This window comes from Notolepis coatsorum (assembly GCF_963971535.1).
Source record: "Notolepis coatsorum genome assembly, chromosome: 3".
Taxonomy (NCBI): domain Eukaryota; kingdom Metazoa; phylum Chordata; class Actinopteri; order Aulopiformes; family Paralepididae; genus Notolepis; species Notolepis coatsorum.
The window spans coordinates 129,279,083-129,302,916 of record NC_140167.1 but is presented as its reverse complement, the minus strand read 5'-3'; positions in this window follow the sequence as shown (position 1 = coordinate 129,302,916).

The following is a 23,834-nucleotide window of genomic DNA, read 5'->3' as shown; positions in this document are numbered from 1 at the left end:
TAGTTTTGTTTTCATTAAGAGACAACTTATTCCTATCAAACAATTTCTTTAACTTTATCAATTCCCTTTCTACTGTTTTCAATCATTCTTTTATGACCTCCCCTGAACAAAGTAAATTAGTATCATCAGCAAATGTAACAATTTTCAAAATATTCGATACTGTAAAAATATCATTTAAATAAAGTATAAATAACTTGGGTCCCAATACGGAACCCTGTGACATAGTGGCTCCGCTCGGCGTCACTCATGCACTATCCCCGCATGTGCACGCGCACTGAATAAAGACCACAATGTACCTTTATATCCCAATATTTGTCTGACCACACCCCTATCAGCTTCCCATATAAGCAGGGGTGGGGCCACCCCCTCGCCTCCTTCTCGCTTTCACCACAAGGTAGTGCCTCGGAGATCCCCACTTGACGTGATGTGATGGTAGGAGAAGAGTTGGAAAACAAGAGATACGTTGACATCATATCTTTATTTTCTCTCACTATTTTCGAGAAAATACGGCGATATTGTCTTTGTCACTGGAGTGTCTGGAAGTTTGATACCGGGGCTCTTGAGAGGGCCCTCTCTATTCTGTGTTTTTTCCTTAGTAAAAATCAGATAGCAGGTTGGCACATGCGCTGTGTGAAGCTGTTAGACGTTTCATGGAGCTGACTATGACTGCGTCATACTCTTTTTTGTCATTACATCGTATCATGGGTGTGGGGTCGTAAAGGGGTGAACTGGTAACCTTTTCTCCCCCTTTTTTCTGTTGGTCAGGGGTAAACCCACCTGTCCTTCAAGGTTCCTGTCACGTTGCGGTTCGGCACGTTACAGGGTGAGGGGGGGGGGGGGGGGGTTCCTGGTCCCACGCCCTGGAATATTGGGCGTGTGCACCGCAGAAATTCCCCCGCCATAGAGTACGTCACTGTGCGCGTCTCTGTTGGTAGGACTTCCGTGTGCTGTTCAGGTCCTTATGATGGATCTGTTTCGGGGGGTGGTCAGGGCTCCTCCTCACGAAGCTCCTATTCGGGCCTTCTGTGAGTTGGGACTCTCCTTCCATGTGAGGGAGCCTCCTCAGAGTACAGAGCCTCCTCCTCAGATTGTCAAGGTGAGTGGAACCTCAAGAAGGAGTCCTACTCTATTGTGTGTGTATTCGATTCAATTCGATTATTGAGTGTGTATGGGTTCAGTGCCTCCTCCTCGGAGAGCCCTAAAACCAAACTTTTACATGGCTCAAGGTGCAATATATTCTTTTCAATCTGTACAGCTCGCGTGGGAAGTCTCTCTGGGGATTTCCGTCTCCTCCCTATGGGAGGGTGGTGGGATGTAAAAATGTGAAAAATTTTACCCCCGGCTGTGTAGACTGGGATACATGCTGTTGGTGCTTCCTTCTTTTCTATTAAGAAGAGTTGGAGTTAGGAAGCATCACACCCCTCTTGTCGTTCCCCTGGGCGCCTTGGGGATTCAAGGACAGGTCTAAATAGCCTGTTCATTGATGTGGTTGTGTCCCGACGCACGTATAGTGCTAGCTCGGGGTGTTCTGTAATCAGGCGAATGACTGGCACGCCTTGGTTGCTTGAGGTTAAAACAGCGTTTTTATAAAGCAACTGGGATGGAGGTTTTTCCTCTTCCGACGACCTGTTTTGGTTGTCGACGGATTCTCGTTCATATCTGGGGGATGATGACGGAATGGATCTGAACATATGTAGAGGGGTCTCATGCCCTGGGGGTGGGCCACCGGGCGCGGTTCGCCCCGAACGTCTGGGTGGCACCTTTTTTTCATGTTTAAGATCAACACGCATATCTGCCCCTTCTCCTGGAGTAGGCATGTCGGCGTGGTTAGGGCACGGGACTGGTTCTGGTCACGCTGGTCCGGATCAGTTAAACCCGTTGTCCGCCGGGGATGCAGATCTGCTGTTCTGGTACCCTGATGGACTTGGGCTTTTTCAGGGGGAAAATGCCAGGTCGGTCCGGGTGTCACAGGGTTAAGCGCTATGGAGACCCTGGTTGGGTACATTTTGTACTCTGCACTGTCGTAATGGCTTACGGCCATGCCAACCTGTACACGCTCGATCTCGTCAGATCTCGGCCGCTACGCAGGTTGGTCCTGGTTAGTACTTGGTTGGGAGACCGCCTGGGAATACCAAGTACGGTGTGCTTGGGGCTGGTTCTCCATTATTTTCGCTCCTCTCTCACACATGGCGAAGAGGGGCCTGTTGGGGTGGTCTTTGACCTCCTCTGGTGACCCTGTGCTTCCCGTATCGCCGGGCCCGGTCCAAAGTAATGTTTCGTCGACCCGTAGGCCTGGATTAACCCTTTTTTGAAAACTGAAACACTTGTACTGCGGTATAGCCGGTGTATACACGCAGGTGTGTTTTGGAGTTTTTTCTTGAGGGGTTATAGGAACAACCACCGCATTGGGTAACACCAAGGTGGTTGATTCCCTGGTGTGTTGGAGCAGTGTCAACTCCCGGGTTACCCGGTTTAGGGTGCCCCTGCACGTTCATGACGTCTGCCAATCGTGTCAGCCTTCTCTGCCTCAACCCCTCTGGGTGGGTTTTTTTTAAATGGGAGGCTTGGTCATGCAACAACGCCAGCATATGCCCTTTCCGCCGGGGCGGCTGTTTTCAGCTGACTCCTTTGGCGCCTGTCTCGTCCGCAGTGCTCCAGGCTCAGGTCACAGCCTGTTGCCTGGTTTTTTCCCTGGTGCGCTGCCTGCTTCCGTTGGTTAACCTTTTTTGTGTGCTTACGGCCATGCTGACTGCCTGTTCTGCAGGGTCAGTGTGCCAGGCGGTGTACTATTGGGGGGACAGGGCCCGCTCGGCTGAGGGGCCTTTGTCCGAATACGCTGGCGATGTGTGGGGCGGGGTCACTAAGTGCCCACCTGGTGGGGTCTTGATGCTGGCATCATGGACTTCTCCGGGCCCCCGTTCCAGGGGGTCCAGTCCCTTTGGTGGGTCTGGGCCTTCCTTCGCGCTCTGCTACGGCCTTGCCACGGGGTTGGGTTTGCCCTTGACCCCGTGATTCTGGGGGCAGTAACGAGGTTGTTCCCTCCGTTCGTTCCCGGGGTGGCATGCGGGTTGTGCGTGTGTGTAGTCGTGGGGTCAGGCCACGGTCTGCTCACCCTGTGCGTTGAGTTGCTTGAGTGCCTCTTCGCACGGTCGGGTCCGTCGCCCTCCCGGGAAACCTCCAATAGGGGGGGTGCCCTCCCTGTTCTGATGGTTGTGGGGGGCCTTCAGCGGGGTGTATTTGTCGGCCGGTGGCTCCCGCTCGGCCTCCCTTGTGCATGAGTGAAGCCGAGCGGAGCCACTATGTCACAGAACGTTAGGTTATAACTATAACCAAGTTCTGTTAATAGTGGTGACGCCGCTGCAGCCCTTGATCTCGCCTTGTGGTGAAAGCTTGGGAAGGAGGCGAGGGGGTGGCCCCACCCCTGCTTATATGGGAAGCTGATAGGGGTGTGGTCAGACAAATATTGGGATATAAAGGTACATTGTGGTCTTTATTCAGTGCGCGTGCACATGCGGGGATAGTGCATGAGTGACGCCGAGCGTCACCACTATTAACAGAACTTGGTTATAGTTATAACCTAACGTTACTCTTCTAAGATATGATTCTGTATTATTAATATTTACATATTAAAACCTATTATCTAGATAACTTCTTAACCAATGATGAGTGACACCTCTTATTCCATACCCTTCCATTTTTTGTAAAAGCAGGGAATGATCAATTGTGTCAAATGCTTTACGTAAGTCAATAAATACACCTATTGAGGGTTGTTTTTCATTATTTGCTTTTGATATATTTTCCACAAAATCTATTACTGCTAAGGATGTTGATCTATTGCTCCTAAAACCATATTGATGGTCACTCAATAATCCATATTTTTCAATAAAGCCATCAAGTCTATTTACAAATAATTTTTCGAGTATCTTTGAAAATTGAGGTAGCAATGATATAGGTCTATAATTTGATATAGTATGTATGTCACTACTTTTAAAGATTGGAACCACCTTGGCCATTTTCATTTCATCAGGAAAAATACCAGTCAAAAAGGATTTGTTACATATATAAGTGAATGGTTTGAGGACAGAGTCAAAGACTTCTTTTATAGTTGACATGTCAATAGTATTACTATCAGTGGATTTCTTTTTCTTAAACTTTCTAACCACTTCTAGCACATCACTCTCACAAACACCACCAAGGAACATTGAGTTGCTGTTTGATGGTGAATCAGAATAAGTTTCACCATCTGTAGGGAGGTCAATTTCATTAGCCAAATTTGGGCCTACATTAACTAAATACTCATTAAACTCATTTACAATTTCCTCTATACTTTGAATGTATGTTTGCTCTGTCCCCTCCACATAAGCCCTGCCTAACAAACTACTAGTAAAGAAATGGTTCTTTACTGAGCACACCTTTCTAGTTTGTACTTAATGTCAGCGTTTTAAATACACTTGCAATAGCATTATAAATGGTATGCTAATAAACTATAGCCTATTATTATGATTCATAATACATATATATTTTTTTTTATTGATCTTTTTCCCCCTCCTTTTTCCTCCGATTTTTCTCCCATCCCACTGTTAGTCGTTATGCCAATTCCCAATCCCCTTCCTGGTCGCTGCGCACTTACCCCCCACAGTCGGTCTGGGAGAGTGGAGGCTACCACGTGCTTCCTCCGACACACGTCCAGCCAATCAACCGCTTCTTTTCACCTGGCAGCGCAGATTCTCACTGAGAGGGCGTAGCGTGTGGAAGGATCACACTATCCCACTTAGATCCTATCCGCGCTTAGCAGGCGCCCCAACCGAACTGTAGGAGTCGCTGTTTACAATGACCCGGACCCAGCCCGCCAGCTTCTCCCACCCTCTAATACTGCCAATTGTATTAGTGTGAATGGCCAGCCAAGCTGGTGACAACCCCGGAGCTGTGAGCTGGATTCTAACAGGCGAATCCAGCCGCTCCAGGGTTGGTGACGAACGCAATCTCCGTTACGCCACCTGACCGCCCATAATACATATTATAATAATTTTATAAATGAATTACAATCAATTAGAATAGAATAGAATAGAAATACTTTTATTATCCCATGGGAAATTTGACACTGCAAATCGCTCAACATTTAAACATTTAGACAAGACAGGACAGGTCACGAATTAGAATAATAACACAAATCAATCAAGTTGCCTAGGATAAGATTAGAGTAAATAGAATAAAAATGAAATAAAATATAAAGAAATAAATACAGTAAAAATATACTGAGCATGGGGGAAGGGCATGGGGGGTACAGGTAGTAAAAAACAACACAGCAGTGTAAACAATTTGGTCAATATGATTTAACTATCTAACTAAATGAAATATATATTCACAGTGTCACATAAGGTGCAGTATGCTTCAGGTAGTGTATTGTCCTCCTTGGGTTCCTATTAATCCAAGGTCAATGTCTGGCAGCCGTCGCTGCCCCCTGTTTTGGAGCCTGGAGGCAGTCGCGGCCTCGTGCCACTATTGAGCTGCCGCTCTGTGCTCAGTGATGCAGTGAGGCACAGTGATGCATTGTATAGTCTGATGGCTGTTGGAATGAAGGACTTCCTGTGCCGTTCAGTGCTGCATTTGGGTAGTGTGAGCCTAGCACTGAACATGCTCCTCCTGTCAGCCAAGTCTGTGTATAGTGGGTGGGTGGGGTTTTCCCTGATGGCCTGGAGCTTAGCAAGGCTCCTCCTCTCCGCCACCCTCGCTAGAGAGTCCAGCTCCACCCCAACCACGCTGCTGGCCTTAATTGTATGTATTAGAATTTAAAAACCACCATAATTTAATTCAGTGGCATGTAAACAAATATAACAGACGGGGGGGGGGGGGGGCATATAAGAGAAGAAAATTACAAGATAAAGATGATACATTAGAGGTTGTATGACAAGAGAAAGGTTATACATAAGAGGTTGTATGACAAGAGAGGTTATACATTAGAGGTTGTATGACAAGAGAATGGTTATACATTAGACTATTAGAGGTTGTATGACAAGAGAAAAGGTCTACATTAGAGGTTGTATGACAAGAGAATGGTTATACATTATTATACATTATACTATCCCCAGGCCATCAGGTTGCTCAACGAACAATAACACTATGCAACAACCATCAAATGCACTCACAACACACACATCCACACACTCACATTAAACAAACAACACACTGCAGCACCCACTCTCCACACTTTAGAACACCTAAACACACTTTATATTTATTGGTAAAGGATTTGCACTACAACCCATACCTCAGTACACCTTACTGTAAATTGTACCTAAATTGTACCTCATCCCATTTCTGCTTTGCACTATATAGTATTGTATATTAGTATATTGTATAGTATATTGTATATTGTATGGTAACTCAGTTACTTCTATTCTGCATCGAACATTGTACATATGTATATACTGAACACTGTGTCTACGTACGTGACTTCTATTTTTACTTCTATTTTTACATGCTATACTATTTAATTTTATTTCATACATATCTTTTGTCTAGCACAGTCTCTGGAGCGTAACAGAAAGAAGCATTTTGTATAAAAGTATTCTGTACTTCTGTATGACAACTATTAAAGAAACTTGAAACTTGAGGTTGTATGACAAGAGAATGGTTATACATTAGAGGTTGTATGACAAGAGAAAGGTTATACATTAGAGGTTGATAAACCTAGATCTCTGGACAATCCAGAGACTCCGTGGGCAATTTGTGCATGCATAGTTCGGGAGTAGGTGCGGAAAAGTGACTATAGCTTGGCCGAGAAAGTGCCGATTGACTTGGGATTTGTCGCTCCATGTTCAGGAGACTCAGGCGTATACTGTACAAGTCTATTGGATCATGTCTCCAGCACCCCCACAGCCGTAGCTACAACCACTTAATGTCAAGGCTCTCATCCATGCACATTCATTCATTTTCTCCCCCCGCTCTCTCCCCCATGATTTCAGAATACGGGAAGTGTTGCGGTGGTCTATATATTTTTTACTCTAAAAAAAGTACATACAGTATGGGTAGAAATATACTTGTGTAAACATTTACCACACTATATAATACTAATATCAGTATGAGAAAATATACATATTTTTGACTTGGGTGAAGTTTGACCAAAAAATTATTATAGTATTATATAGTATTGTACAATACACAACAGGAGTAGCAAGTGGTGCAGATGAAATTAAACATAGTCCCACTAAACTAAATAAACTAAATAAAATACAACACATAAATATATATATTTTTAGTTTGGAACCATAGTCAGACTGCCCTATTCCAAACGCCCATGCAGTTCCTGCAATAATGATAGATGTGTGCACAGGGTCGGCAGTACACCTCAGCTCAGGTCAGATCCATTTAGTTCTGACCCTCAAGGGTTTTATCTGAGCAGTAGCAGAGCCGCTACCTATAGCTTCAACAGAGTTCCACCGCAACTATAAGACAGTTTCACTGGAACTCTGTTGCTAGGGGAACAGTTTGGACCCAAATGTATTTCCTGTCAACTATGCATTAGCAAACATTTAAGTCAAGTATTTCTTCCCTGGAGGTACAGGAAGGGAGAAATAATGATAATAATAAATAATAATCAGGCAGTATATCCTGATTCAGTTATCAAGTTCTCCAGCCATTAGTTCTCCAACTATTGGCAGCAGTCCGTGCCAACAGTTGTGGAGCCTGATGGCTACTGGCACGAAGGACTGACAGAGGCAATTTGTAGTGTGTTGCACGAAGGACTGCCAAAGGCGATTTGTAGTGTGTTGCACGAAGGACTGGCAGAGGCGATTTGTAGTGTGTTGCATGAAGGACTGACAGAGGTGATTTGTAGTGTGTTGCATGAAGGACTAACAGAGGTGATTTGTTTTGTGTTTTAGTGTGTTGTAGTGTGTTGCAACAGAGGTGTGTAGTGTGTTGCAACAGAGGTGATTTGTAGTGTGTTGCACGAAGGACTGACAGAGGCGATTTGTAGTGTGTTGCAACAGTGTGTTGCAACAGAGGGGATTTGTAGTGTGTTGCAACAGAGGTGATATGTAGTTTGTTGCAACAGGACTGACAGGTGATTTGTAGTGTGTTGCATGAAGGACTGACATGCGATTTGTAGTGTGTTGCACAAAGGACTGACAGAGGCGATTTGTAGTGTGTTGCACGAAGGACTGACAGAGGCGATTTGTAGTGTGTTGCACGAAGGACTGACAGAGGTGATTTGTAGTGTGTTGCAACAGAGGGGATTTGTAGTTTGTTGCAACAGGACTGACAGGTGATTTGTAGTGTGTTGCAACAGGACTGGCAGGCGATTTGTAATGTGTTGCACGAAGGACTGACATGCGATTTGTAGTGTGTTGCATGAAGGACTGACATGCGAGTTGTAGTGTGTTGCATGAAGGACTGACATGTGATTTGTATTGTGTTGCACAAAGGACTGACAGAGGCGATTTGTAGTGTGTTGCATGAAGAACTGACATGCGATTTGTAGTGTGTTGCACGAAGGACTGACAGAGGCGATTTGTAGTGTGTTGCATGAAGAACTGACATGCAATTTGTAGTGTGTTGCACGAAGGACTGACAGAGGTGATTTGTAGTGTGTTGCAACAGAGGGGATTTGTAGTTTGTTGCAACAGAGGTGATATGTAGTTTGTTGCAACAGGACTGACAGGTGATTTGTAGTGTGTTGCAACAGGACTGGCAGGCGATTTGTAATGTTTTGCACGAAGGACTGACATGCGATTTGTAGTGTGTTGCATGAAGGACTGACATGCGAGTTGTAGTGTGTTGCACGAAGGACTGACAGAGGCGATTTGTAGTGTGTTGCATGAAGGACTGACATGTGATTTGTAGTGTGTTGCACGAAGGACTGACAGAGGCGATTTGTAGTGTGTTGCACAAAGGACTGACAGACCATTTGTAGTGTGTTGCAACAGAGGTGATTTGTAGTGTCTTGCAACAGAGGTGATTTGTAGTGTGTTGCAACAGAGGGGATTTGTAGTCAAGTCAAGTCAAGTCAAGAGTTTTAATTGTCACGGCATACAGGTATACAATGAAATGCGGGTGGTCTTGCCCGCAACGATGTGCAATACAGTGGTACAACATATAATAGAACCAAAAAATGAAAAAACAACATTGTGCAGTAAACAGGTAACAGGTAACATGGAGTGACATCTCGGTATCTGTACATAGTTATTTACAGAGCATATGGGACATGCTAGTTAGCTTTGGTAGTGCAATACACTGTTCCTGTTATTCTAATTTAAAGTGTCCTTTCCTTTGGCCATAAGTGTGCGTGTGTGCGACATGAGTGTGTGCCCGCTCATGTTAAAGTGTTAAGTGGCTGCTCGTGTGTGAGCGTGCACAGCGTGCGTGTCGTGTGTGTGTTCATGTGTGCTTGTGTGTGGATAGTTCAATGTTCTGAGCACTCAATGTTCATTGTTCATGGCTCTGATGGCCTGGGGGGAAGAAGCTCTCTGTCAGTCCTTCGTGCAACACACTACAAATCGCATGTCAGTCCTTCATGCAACACACTACAAATCGCCTCTGTCAGTCCTTTGAGCAACACACTACAAATCGCATGTCAGTCCTTCATACAACACACTACAAATCGCCTCTGTCAGTCCTTCGCGCAACACACTACAAATCCCCTCTGATGCAACACACTACAAATCACAAATACAAATTGCAGTGTGTTGCAACAGGACTGGCAGGTGATTTGTAGTGTGTTGCATCAGAGGGGATTTGTAGTGTGTTGCGCGAAGGACTGACAGAGGCGATTTGTAGTGTGTTGTATGAAGGACTGACATGCGATTTGTAGTGTGTTGCTCAAAGGACTGACATGCGATTTGTAGTGTGTTGCACGAAGGACTGACAGAGGCGATTTGTAGTGTGTTGCATGAAGAACTGACAGAGGCGATTTGTAGTGTGTTGCACGAAGGACTGACAGAGGCGATTTGTAGTGTGTTGCGTGAAGGACTGACGGAGGCGATTTGTAGTGTGTTGCACGAAGGACTGACAAAGGCGATTTGTAGTGTGTTGCACGAAGGACTGACAGACCATTTGTAGTGTGTTGCAACAGAGGTGATTTGTAGTGTCTTGCAACAGAGGTGATTTGTAGTGTGTTGCAACAGAGGGGATTTGTAGTGTGTTGCAACAGGACTGGCAGGTGATTTGTAGTGTGTTGCAACAGGACTGGCAGGTGATTTGTAGTGTGTTGTATCAGAGGGGATTTGTAGTGTGTTGCGCGAAGGACTGACAGAGGCGATTTGTAGTGTGTTGCAACATAGGGGATTTGTAGTGTGTTGCGCGAAGGACTGCCAGGCAATTTGTAGTGTGTTGCAACAGAGGTGATTTGTAGTGTGTTGCAACAGGACTGGCAGGCGATTTGTAGTGTGTTGCACGGACTGGCAGGTGATTTGTAGTGTGTTGCAACAGAGGTGATTTGTAGTGTGTTGCAACAGAGGGGATTTAAACTAGATTCCTGTACCGGATCTCCTCTCTGGTAAACAAGAATACCCTGAAGACTCTGGCAGGAGCACTCATTCAAGGGTACTACGACTATGCTTGCACCTCATGGTACCAAAGCACCTCAAAGGCGCTAAAAACAAAATGACAAACATCACAAAACAAACTGGTCAGACTACTGCTTGACCTTACTCCTAGAACCCACCTCACCCCTGTCCACTTTGACAACCTAGGATAGCTTAGAGTAGACGACAGAGTACAGCAACTTCCAATGGGCCTGGTCTACAAGATACACTACACCACTAAGGTTCCCATGTACATGTAAAATACTTCCCAAAGGTCAGTGAATACCACGACCACAACACCAGAGGGAGCTCCACAAATCATGTTAAACCCAGATTCGGCTCAAACAAGGGACATAAACAATTATGCCACATCAATGTGGAACGCCCTACCCACAGCTGTAAAGGAATGTGAATCACTACCCACTTTCAAAACCACTCTCAAAGAGAACCTACAGGAGACTGCAATTCGAAACTGGCCCCTGTAAATGTCTAAACCCAACCCCCTCCAATGTACAGTTTGTAATGTGTTGCAAAAGAAATGACAGGTGATTTGTAGGAAATAAACATGGGTCCTATTTAGAATGTTATTGTTGTCACTTTGAAAGCGTCTACACCACACAACACATTCCAATACAATATATCCTGCAAAAAACAACAACACATCATCTATTTCCATCTCTCAGTGTCAGTCTGGCAGAATACCAGGACTGGTATCAGTGATGACCATGCAGCCATATTGAGGAGGTCGGTCTAAGCACAGCCTGACTGGAGCTAAGGGCTAATTACATTTCTGACTTGCTGAAATCCACACCCTCTCCTTAGAGAGCATTCTGGAATAACTCTCACCCATGTATCAGATATCTGATGATTGATTTTTTACCTCATAATTACTCTAATGTATTAATAAATCATCCATTTCTTTTATAAATCTAGGGACTTGCACTGTCAGGGGAGTCATTTACCGGTGTGCGATTTCATCATGTCAAGAGTTGAAAGGTTAGAGTGCACATAAGAGTGTGTGGTGATTGGGTGTATGTCAGCACATTGTGGAGATTGCTGATGCATTATCGCATTATCACATTATATGGAAATTGGTGATATTGCACCTATGATGGAGGCATTAGCAATTTAGGGGGAAATTGTTTGTCATGATAAGCAGGATTAAAACTAAAGTCATTCAATGTTTCCTAGCATACACTGATACAATCTTTCACTGTTTGATTACTGATGTGAGTTACTGTTTTTGTGATAGCAATTCTTCGATTAGCCAATTATTGCGAAAGAAATAGATACAGTATATTTGCCTGAACAGTCATAGATGTCGTCGTCAACTCCATCATCGTCAACATCATCATTGTCATCATCATGACCATCATTGTCATCATCGTCATCATCATCACCATCATAACCATTGTCTTCATCATTTTAATCATTATTACCATCATCATCATCATCATCATCATCATCATCATCATCATGCCTTGCTGACCATCATTACAACCATCTTACCTCTTCAATACTTCCTCTGTCCAATGCTGTCCACAATATAGATAACAGCATACAAAGCACTCCTGCTTTAGTAATAAATAGTAATAGAATGTGCTCTTCATCCATAGGGAGTCACAGAGGATGAAACTAAGGGGGAAAAACTAAGGTATCTCCTCTGGTAACAACATTTAAAAAGTCTAACACTTTCAATGCCCAAAACGTGATAAGACGTTTTATCAGCCCAATGCCTGAATGCCCACGATGACAATTAGCGTTTTATTTTTTTATTAGCGTTCTGAATTCATATTTCATCAACCGAGTCTCCCGTTGGTATGCAGCCCCTGTAGGAGCTCAGATGTGAAAAACCGCCCCTATCGTCTCCCAGATGGTAATGCACCCTTTTGGAATGGACTCAATGAAAATGGATGAGAAAAGAAAAATCCGGAAACCACATTTTACTTTTCAGGCATGTAACCCGAGCCGATCGGATTCATTGTGGAGCCTCAGAACAGCGTGGAATACATAATACAGTATGTAGCGTTGGATCAATAAAAGCGATTGATTTTTGGAATGGCGATCAGGAATTGGAATGATCTTTTTGGAGAACATCTGATCTGAGGTAAGGAATCTATTTTACAAGTCTTGGGATAATCAGAGTTGTATTAGCTGAGATCTCAGCGTTCGCCCTATGTGTGTATGTGTGTGTGTGTGGGCGATCGCTTTGAGGAAATCAGAGAATCGATTTTTCAGATCGCCTATATAGCGTGCATACGTACACATATACTATAGATAATCTAGCGTTTATTTGAAAACTATTCATAAATAGGCCGAAAAATGACATGTATTCTAGAATATTCCAGTAAAGGGCGATTATCATGGAATATTTATATTTTCCTTGAAAAAGAGGGCTTTTCAAAATGCTATAAAACGAAAATGAACCGATAAAAAAACAATCCGCTTCGACAATGTTGACTGGAAAACGAGTCATTGATAAGCGACGGGCAGATTAGACACATAGCCATAATTTAAAACATAGATTAGGCGTTATTAACGCTAACATAGAAGTGGATGGTGGGCATTCAAGCGGTAGATCAAGATTAAGCTTGGGGCTCTGAAACATAAAACATTAAAACCAACACATTTCTAAGTTAATCAATGCTCGCTAAGAGCACCTCAGTATACTTGTGCACTCTGAACATGGAGTGAAAGCCATCAGTAGCACTTTTACTTTTCTGTTCTATTTGTTGTGCCCTGAGTCATGATGTTTTTTATCCTTATTCTTATTTAAAATTTTTATTTGATAACATTTTCTATAAAAAAAATTGTGACTGTCCTTTGCACACAGTTTAAAATGTATCCATAATAACTATATTGGAGACTGTTTACAATGAAAGGGAGAGGGGGAGAACAGGAGTAAGGATGAAGTATCCACTGGAAGGAGCGTATCCTGAGAGATACACAGGTTGTTGTTTGTGTATGGATGTGTGTGTGTGTGCATGTGTGTGGGTCAACCCCCCCCTCCCTGCTCCCCTTTTTCTTTATCCCCCCCTACCTTTCTCCCTTCTTCCACTATCTCCTCTTTTCAACTCAGATATATATACAATTATCAGATCATGGCAGTGACTGGCAGAATCTAGTTTTGCTTATATGCTTATATATTTCACATTAGACACGTTTGTAGAATGTGTCTGACTTGTTCCTGGGTCTGCAGTGACATACTCACTATTGGAGCTCTGGTGCTCTGCAGCAGACATACTATTGGTTTCAACGAAGGGAGTGGTTACTTACATCATGTGTAGTACGCCGGCGTGAGTCAGCTGCGTTTGACTATTTCGCGCGTGCAGCTTTTGACTATTATGCTTAGTTATGCCAGCCAAGACGAAGAGGTCGGTCGGTCACCAAGGAACGTTGACGAAAGGCCTCTCGCTGGCGGGACAAATGGCCGGAGCCTTGTCATGATGCAGTCGGGATATAGCCATGATGATGTCGGCTAATAGCTAGCTTAGCTAAAGGCTAACTAGCGTTAGCTAACCTAGAGACAGCGTATGCAGCCAAGATGAAGAGGATGGTCGTTTGGCAGATGAACTTCGTCAACTCCACGCGGTTGTCTCCATCCTCTTGGACGTTTGGTGAGTTTTTAACCTATTCTATTAACTCTATTCTATTCCCGCCGTGGACATCTCTCTCTCTCTCTCTCTCTCTCTCTCTGGAGCTAAACTGGCCGACTAGCTGTTGTAGTACTACTAGTAGCTAACGGTGTGTGGCCTGGTGTCAGCACCTGTATGTAGCCGCATAGCTTGCTTCTGCATTAGCTAATGGTTAGCGATAGCCTGGTTGAGCTAACTGTTAGCCAGTTAGCTGTTTAGCTACGACGTTAGCTGCCGGCTGCGCTCGGCTGAGAACGTTCGTTTGATGCTATCAGTTAGCCTTGAGTTAGCTGTTAGCTTGTGCTACGACCATTGACATTAGCCGTGAGAATAGCAGGGGGTTCTGGCACTCTGACTACGACATCATCTTTGACAGAAGATGTAGTCGGGCCTGCACCATGACAAGGCTCTGGCCATAGCTTATTTTTGTCCCGACAGCGAGAGGCCTTTCGTCAACGTGGAGACCTGTGTTGCGGCCTTTCGCCCTGCGTTCCTTGGTGCAGGTAAGATTAATGAAAATGTCATGACATTACCCCACTCTTCCTTCCTTCCCCTCCCGAATGTTTTGGTAATAACGATGTTTTTTTCCAGGCAAAACATATGTTACTTCACAACATTTGGAGATACGACATGTGCTGTGTGTGAATTCATTGTCTTGGTCGTTTGTGTAGCTTGGGTAGCGTTGGGCCGTTGGCCAAAGCTGTGTGTGGCCTGGTGTCAGTAGCCTACCTGGCTAGCCTTTAGCTGTCGGCCATTGGCTCCTTGCTGCTTTGTTTTCTCTGGTATAGACCCTCTTCTCTTTGGATTTAAGTGTTGATCTTTGTCCTTTTGGATCTATGTATATTCATGTTGCCTTTGTGAAGTTATCTTTTCCTTCTGTTTTGTTCTTTCATTAAAAGTTGAATATCCTTTAGGGGGTCATCTTTGCTTATCTCTCTCATACATGCTCTCTCTCTAACACACATGCTCTCTCTCTCTCTCTCTCTCTCTCTCTCTCTCTCTCTCTCTCTCTCTCTCTCTCTCTCTCTCTCTCTCTCTCTTTCTAACACACACAGTCTGCCTATGCCGGCCTTTCTCGATGGCTAGGCTGTGCTCGCTGAGTCTGTACCTAGTCAAGGATCTTTAGTCACAGTGCTCAGGTATTCTGCCACTGTGTACTCTCTGTTTAGGGCCAAATAGCATTTCAATTTCTTTCCAATGTGTCTCTCTCTCTGTACACTGTATATTGACTGTAGAACGGGAGCTCTCTCTCGCTCTCTCTCTTGCTATATGTTGACTGTATCATGCCCAGCCTCGGGCAGCGCTATTATTTACGAATATGTTGACTGTATGATTTTTTTTTTTTTTTTTTTACCTTTGGGGGGGGGGGGGGGGGGGGGGGGGGGGCTCGCGTTTAAATCTCGCACAGTGCCTCGCATTCCCCTGGTCAAAGGGATGAACAACTCTATCAAAGCCAACAAGGTACTTAAGCACCTACAACATCTCAAGGGTGACCTTTGCTTCTTACAAGAGACACACCTCTGCACCTCAGATACTCCCAGCATCAAGAGGGCATGGATGGGACACACTTTTCATTCTAAATTCTCTGCAAAAGCCAGGGGAGCTGCAATTATTATACATAGGGATGTAACCTTCGAACCATCCACCATTTTAACTGATCCTAACGGACAATATGTTAGTGTCGGGCAGACTACAGAATACTCCCGTGGTTCTGGCCTCAACATATGCACCGAACTGGGACAATGATACATTTATATCCAACTTATTTTCCTCTATACCTAACCTTAATGATCACTAGGGATGGGAATTGATAGGATTTTTTTTTTATCCACTTTTTCTCCCATTTTCTATATTTTTCTCCCATCCCAATTTCGTATCATCCAATTCAACCCTCCGCTGTCACGAACATTGTTTCTTGCCTCCCACAAGCCGGCTGCAATGTGGACTAAGTCATACATAGCACAAGTCCCCTCCGGTACTTGAGGTAACAGCAGTCGCATCTTTTCACCTGCGCATCTCGATCTCTGTGGCGAGGAGTAACGCGTGGGAGGCTCACGCTGCCCCCGACACTTCCTGATTCCACTGCGCAGGCGCACCAACCGACCTGTAGGAGTCGCTGTCCACAACGCCCGATCCCCACCCATCAGTTTCCCACCCCCTAATACGGCCAATGTGTATTAGTACGGACGACCAGCTAAACTGAAAGCAAATGTGGAGCGCTGGGCTCGAACAGGCAAGCCCAGCCTCTCCAGATTTTGTGGCGAGCGCCTTGCCCACTACGCCACGTAGCCACCCGGGAATTGATAGGATTTTATCGATACAATTCCATTATCGATTCTGCTTATCGATTCGATTCTTTATCGATTCCCTTATCGATACCTGATCACTTTATAATTTAAATAAATAAATTGGAAATGCAACAGAACTAAGCTGGTTAGAATAACAACATGCAACTTGACATTTCTGATTGTCATTTATTGTTGAGCCCCCATGTCAGGGGCGACAGTGGCTCGGGAGGTAGAGCAGTCGTCTGGCAATCCGGACGTTCCCGGTTTAATTCCCGCTCCTCCCGGGCAGCGTGTCGATGTGTCCTTGAGCAAGACACTTAACCCCTAACTGCTCCCGATGAGCAGGTTGGCACCTTGCATGGTTGCCTCCGCCGTCGTTGTGTGAATGTGTGAGTGATTGGGTAAAATGTAAGGAACAAATTGTAAAGCGCTTTGGATAAAAGCGCTATATAAAAAAGCAGCCATTTACCATGTCAGAAAAATACAAAAACTGTAAAAAATAAAACATTAACTATAGCCTACACTTAAATAAAATAATGTATTTGAGATTCTCTTAAAATGTATTTTTTTTTATTCTTAAACTAATTTAATCTATTGAATAACAGGTCGTTATTCCTCTGACTTCTGTCTCACACACACACACACACACACACACACACACACACACACACACACACACACACACACACACACACACACACACACACACACAGAGCTCCCTCCCCGGGCCCCTGTCCTGTAAGGTATTGGCTTGTGTTGCTACACGGACACATTTGTATGTTGCACCACGGTACTTCCTGTCTTACGGAGTACAGACTAGTAAACAAACACTCGTCTCTTATTGTGAACTAAAGAGTACAAGGTTTACACAACAGCCCCCACCCGCTGTTTTATTGTATTTGTACCTGTACTATCCGCTGTCAGCTGTTTATCTCTCTCTGAGAGCTTGATTAACTAGGGTTAGCTCACGTTAGCTAGCGTTAGCTCCGCGGCAAATTTTAGCTCACCCTGAACTAAATCAATGACTAGGTTCTAAAGCATTCAAGTAGTTTTCACTGCACATAGAAGTAGCCAAACAGCGGGAGCATTTCGGGAGCATATTACCAAAACCCAGGCAATTTCGAGCCCTTAATGAATCAAATAGAGTCTGCCATGGCTACATGCGAACGCTAACGTTATTGCGCAACTGTAGGAAAAACCTGGCAGCGATAAGGGAATCGAAAGTCACGGGAGCCACACGGTTCCAGGCATCGGTTTTCGATTCCCATCCCGAATGATCACCACATAATTATCGGAGGGGACTTTAACCAGGTCCAAAACATAGAACTTGACAGATCGTCTGATAGACGTACTACCATCTCCAAATCAGCTAACGTCTTAAAATTTCATACGGAGCAGCTGGGCCTTATAGACCCGTGGAGAACAAAATGTCCTTCAGATAAATATTTCTCCTTCTTTTCTCATGTCCACCACACATATTCGAGGATTTTTTTTTTTTTTACTGGATAAAAAACTACTACATAATGTAATCTCTAGTGAGTATCATAGTATAGTAATTTCCGACCATGCCCCGACATCCGTTGAAATTAACTTTCCCCAGGGTAGACCACCCTCTAAATCTTGGAGATTCAACTCCCACTTACTATCTGAACCTGAATTTAAGGATTTCATCAACTCACAAATAAAAATCTTCTTTGAGATAAACGACACACCTGGAATGAACAGTGATACACTCTGGGAGGCCTTTAAGGCGTATCTCCGCGGACAGGCTATCTCCTTTACCTCTCATTTTAGGAAGCAGGAACAATCCAAATTAATAGGTATATCAGATAAGATCAAACAGCTAGACACCCAGTACTCGTCCAAACCCACCCCTGCTCTATATAAAAAACGACTCCAGCTTCAATCCCAATATTTCATTTCAAACCTTTATTTATACTCGTGAAAGCACTGAGGTTTCCCTCATTTACAGTGATGACGAGTTAACAAAGGACACAAATATCATAACAGTTAATAATTACAATGAATTACAATTACTACAATGATGGATTAAAAACAATTACATGATTCAGTACATAGGTCAAGTGCAATGCCTTTAAACTCCATGAATGACGGGGATGTTCCGAGCTTTAGAGTCTTTTGCAGGGTATTCCATGTGTATGGAGCATCGTAGGAGAAGGCAGATTTTCCAAGCTCAGATCGAACTCGAGGCACCCTGAGCACAAGCCGATCATTCGAACGAGTTTGGTAGGTGACAGCACTCCAGACCAACAAAGATGTAATATAAGGTGGAAGTTTGCCAATAATTGCTTTGTAGATAAAAAGATACCCATGATAACTACGTCGCAACGAGAGAGATGGCCAGCCTACCCTCTCATACAAAAGACAATGGTGAGTATCATATTTGTCACCCGTAATAAATCTTAGGGCGGAGTGGTAGGCAGAATCCAAAGGCCTTAATGTAGACGCAGACGCATGCCTGTAAATGACATCACCATCGTCCAATATTGACAAAAAAACAGCCTGTATAATTCTTTTCCTACAGAACATAGGAAAACTAGCGCGGTTACGGTACAAGAAACCAATCTTTTGCCGTAATTTTGTAGCTAGGTTATCTATATGGAATTTAAAAGAAAGTTTATCATCCAGCCATATACCAAGATATTTATACTCACTAACTCTTTCAATATACAAACCATTTGCTGTTGTTAGGTGTAGCATGTCATAATCTATAACCCTGGCTCTAGAAAACATCATAGACTTGGTTTTACTAGCATTAAGCACTAACTTGAGCTTAGCTAGAGCATTTTGGAGAGTGTCAAACACAAGCTGCAGGTTCACAATAGCTTCCTGAACAGTATCCGCAATGCAGTAGACAACTGTATCATCCGCATAAAGATGAGCCTGACAACCTGCTAGTGCTGAAAGACTAGAAACAATATCATTAATATAGATTGTAAAGAGGACCGGCCCCAATACCGAACCCTGTGGTACACCCTTAGACAATGGCAGGAAATCAGATTGAAAGTTACCTGAATTCACAGATTGACACCTTGAAGATAAATAGTCCTGAAACCAAGCACAAGCGGCTTTATCCAGGCCAATGCTAGCTAGACTATTCAAAAGCAAGTGATGGTCTACTGTATCAAATGCCTTTGAGAGGTCTACAAAGAGAACTGCACAATGCTTCCCATTGTCCAGGGCTGAAATAATGTCATTAGTGACCAAAGTAACAGCTGTAATAGTACTATGATTTGCTCTGAAACCTGATTGGTGAGTACTTAGCACTGAGCAACTTGAGAAAAAGGTTTTTAATTGGTTGTTTACCAAGGTCTCCAGTGCTTTGGCTAGGCATGATAGTTTGGAGATAGGACGATAGTTATCCATCTTATCCCTATCCCCCCCTTTATGCAAGGGGAGCACCTTGGCAGATTTCCACACTTGCGGGACTATGCCAGATGCAATAGAAAGGTTAAAGATGTGTGACAATGGCTCACAAATGACAGGGGCTGCCAGTTTTATAAAAAAATTGTCTAAATTGTCCACACCAGTAGAACACTTAGGGTCTATGGATTGCAAGATATTGAGAGTTTCACTAGATGAAAATGGCTGGAAGGAAAATGTAGGTACACACGAGGCATGATCGAAGATTGGGCTAGGGTCAGAGTCAACATCCAGTGGAGCCAGCCCAGTAGACAACCTGTCAAATAAGGACCCAGCCTCAATGAAGTGTTTATTGAAAGCAAGACAAATTTCCTGAGGATCCGAGATTTTACAATCAGCCACATTAATACACAATGGCAATGTAGCCGGGTTATTTTTTGACAGGTTTACTGCACCCCAGAATTTAGCTGGGTTAGAGTAGGAATTCGAGACTAAGTCTAAAAAGTAATCAGATTTAGCCTTCCTCACAGCTGCAGTAGTTCTATTTCTAAGTTGTCTGAAGGAAAGCCAGTCTTGCATATCCCCAGTGCGTCTAGCACGTGACCACGCAGAGTTCCGCTCAGAAAATAATGCTGACAGCTCACTTGAGAACCACGGTGCCACCCTATCCTTAATCCTAGTCCTTTTATAAGGAGAATGTTTATCTACAAAGCAATTAAATGTCTTTATAAAAGAATCCAGTGCAGTTTGCACATTATCAGACCCTGCTAAACATAGACTATTATTAGTAGCAATGTCCTCCAAAAAGGTTTGGGGGTTAAAGATTTTAAGATTTCTCCTTTGAACAATACGCGGTCTTGATTTCAGCAGTTTTGTGGATCTAACACAGACCGTAGGACAATGATCACTAATGCCTAAATCAAAAACACCACTAGCAGAGATCCTGTCACATCTGTTAGAAAATATCAAGTCAATGAGAGTGGATTTAGCATGATCTTTAGGGTTTGGTCTAGTGCTCTCAGTAATCAACTGAGTAAGGCAGAGGTTACCACTCACCTCCTTCAGGTAACTAGAAGCAGCATTTCGCCAGTCCAAGTTAAAATCACCCAGCACTAGCATCTCTGAATTAGAATATAATGACAGTATATCCATAATTTTATCAGTAGCACTAGCCTCAGCTGTGGGAGGCCTATAGACACCAATCAAAACTAAAGAGTTACAAGGCCCCAAATCAACCTTCAGCACAAGTAATTCGAAACACTTTGGAACTGTGATGGTATTCAATACTGAAACAGACAAACAGGATTTTACATACATTGCAACACCACCCCCTCTGCCAGCTCTGTCGCTTCTATATAAATTATAGTGCTGTAAAGCTGCAGATGAGTCATTGTCCGATTTTTTTAACCAGGTTTCCGATAAAACCAGAACATCAGGATCAGCCTGAGATACTAAAATGTTCAGATGGTCTAACTTATGTTGTTGAAGGAGGCTTCGTATGTTTAAATGGATTAGGCCAAGCCCTTTCCTATCCTTTAAGGCAGATGGGCTGTTCAGACTAACTGTGGCAGAGACTGTATCATTAGGTACAGAGGTTATGGGAACAGAAACCTGAGACAAGGGGTGTACATATCTCAAATTTTTAAGATCCACCAGGTTACGCCTGACCACACCCCTCTCTTCTACATAACTGCGCCTACCACGCGACAAACCACCACATACAACAGAGATATTTTTAGGAGTAGGTCCATCAATAGGGCTTTGATCCGCCTGATCCCTGGGAGTGGCTTTAAAAACATGGACACAAGGAACTATGAGATGGATCGGACTCACCCCATTTCAGGCCACATCCACTGTTCTATGTTTTCGGACCAGTTCCCTACTCCCACTCACTGCGGATCTCAGAGCCATGTCCATACCCATGGAGAGCAGCCGGGCTCCATTCCAGTTGGGATGAAGGCCATCCCTAGCAAAGAGCTCCGGACGTCTCCAGAAAACATAGAAATTATCTATATAGGGAATCATCATTAGGCAACAGTAACCCTTCAGCCAGATATGAAGTTCACGGATCCTGCTGTACTTGCCATCCCCATACCTAGAGGAGGGAAAGGGACCAGAGATAATGCAGGATTTATTAGATGACTGGACTGTGGAGATCAGGGCCCTAAAGTCCTCCCTCAATAACTCAGACTGTTGATACCTAATGTCATTAGACCCGGAGTGGATGATGATGGATGATGCCTGAGGATGGTCCTTAATGAGTGAAGGGAGTGCTGCCTTGATGTCCGAGACCCTGGCTCCTGGGAGGCAGTAGGTTCTGGCCCTCGGGACAGCCACATGACGCACCATTGAAGTCCCAATGACAAGCACAGAGGGAGGGGGGGGGGAGCGGTGCAGGGCTCACCATGCCTTGTGGGTCTCTGTAGAGGTTTACCATTCCGAGTGGGAGGGGGGCGCGGCTGGCGAGGGGGATCCTTCAGAGAGTGAGGCAGGGGACCCATCCACGCCTCCTGCGTGTCGGCTACAGGCGTGGTACCAGGAGCAGCAGTGAAGGACATTCCTGCATGACCAGTCTGCTGCAACACCTGCTCCCACGCCCCGGGAGAGGAGGTCGGTTTCGTTCTGGGGGTGAAGACCGGGAAACCAGGGCGCCTAGAAATGCTAGGAGTAGCTGGCAGATCCTCCTCCCGCTCCTGTGGTGGGGGGCCCAGACAGCTCCTAGCCGTAGGAGTGGGTGAGCCTGACCCCGGACGTTGCCTCTTGGCCCCTGGTGTCCAGTGGTCAAGCCCCACACTCTCCAGGATGTTGAATCTGTTGGAGAGTGAGAGAGACTCATGGGGTGGAGGGCTAAGACGAGAGTCCCAGGTTCGCCTCTTACACCTCGACCGCACTTTAGACCAGGCCTGGGGAGGGGGGTGAGTAGGAGTGGAGATGTATAGCTTGGGCTTGGCTCCCTGCTTCCTGTATAGGCTCTCCCTAGAAGATCCAGCCGAACGGGGGGGCGCGCGGGAGGGGAGGGGGTGATTCTCTCAGTTCAGCCGACAGGATGGTCTCCCGATGTCTCTGCTCATCCAGATGGATGGTGGTGAGGAGGGAGACCCGCTCCAGCAAATCCTCCAACTGCTTGGCGATCTGGCAACAGCCAGTAGTGGAACACTCCAGTGGGGGACCGGCGCCCGATGTCATCCTGGAGCTGTAGGCTCAGGCAGAGCAGGCTGGAGGCCTAGTGGAGCTGGAGGTCCTCAGGTGGAGATGGAGGCCCAGTAGAGCTGGAGGCTAAGTGGAGCTGGAGGCCCGGTAGAGCTGGAGGCCTGGTAGAGCTGGAGGCTCAGGTAGAGCAGGCTGGAGGCCCAGTAGAGCAGGCTGGAGGCCCAGTAGAGCTGGAGGCCCGGTAGAGCTGGAGGCCCAGTAGAGCTGGAGGCCCAGGTAGAGCAGGCTGGAGGCCCAGTAGAGATGGAGGCCCAGTATAGCTGGAGGCCCAGTATAGCTGGAGGCCCAGGTGCAGCTAGTGGCCCAGTAGAGCTGGAGGCCCAGGTGTAGCAGGCTGGAGGCCCAAGTCAGGCCAAAGTAAAAAATATATCTCTCAGGCAATAAGCCTCTGCTGCAGATCTAGGCTATAGACGAGCCACACTGCAGCAGTAAGATGGTTGTGATGGGCAGGTAAACAGGAGATTATTCTTCCAACTCTGGACTGGATTGATAGCAGGACTAGCAGAGCCAGCTAAGCTACTGCAGGTCTTCCAGCTCTTGGCTAATTGCTAACAGAACCAGCTAGGCTAGGCTACTGCTAACAAGCAAGAGCACAATTTTAGAAAAGTTCCCAAAAACAGTATAAGTAGTCCACTGTTTTTAAAGCAGATTAAATAAAACAGACCTTTTCAACTGGCAGTACAATTCCATGTTAAAAATCCATTAAAATTCAATAAAATCCAATAAAATCCAACAAACTTTTCAGGAGCTGTCATTTCACACAGCTATCACGGCAGCCATTTTGTTTTTAGGGA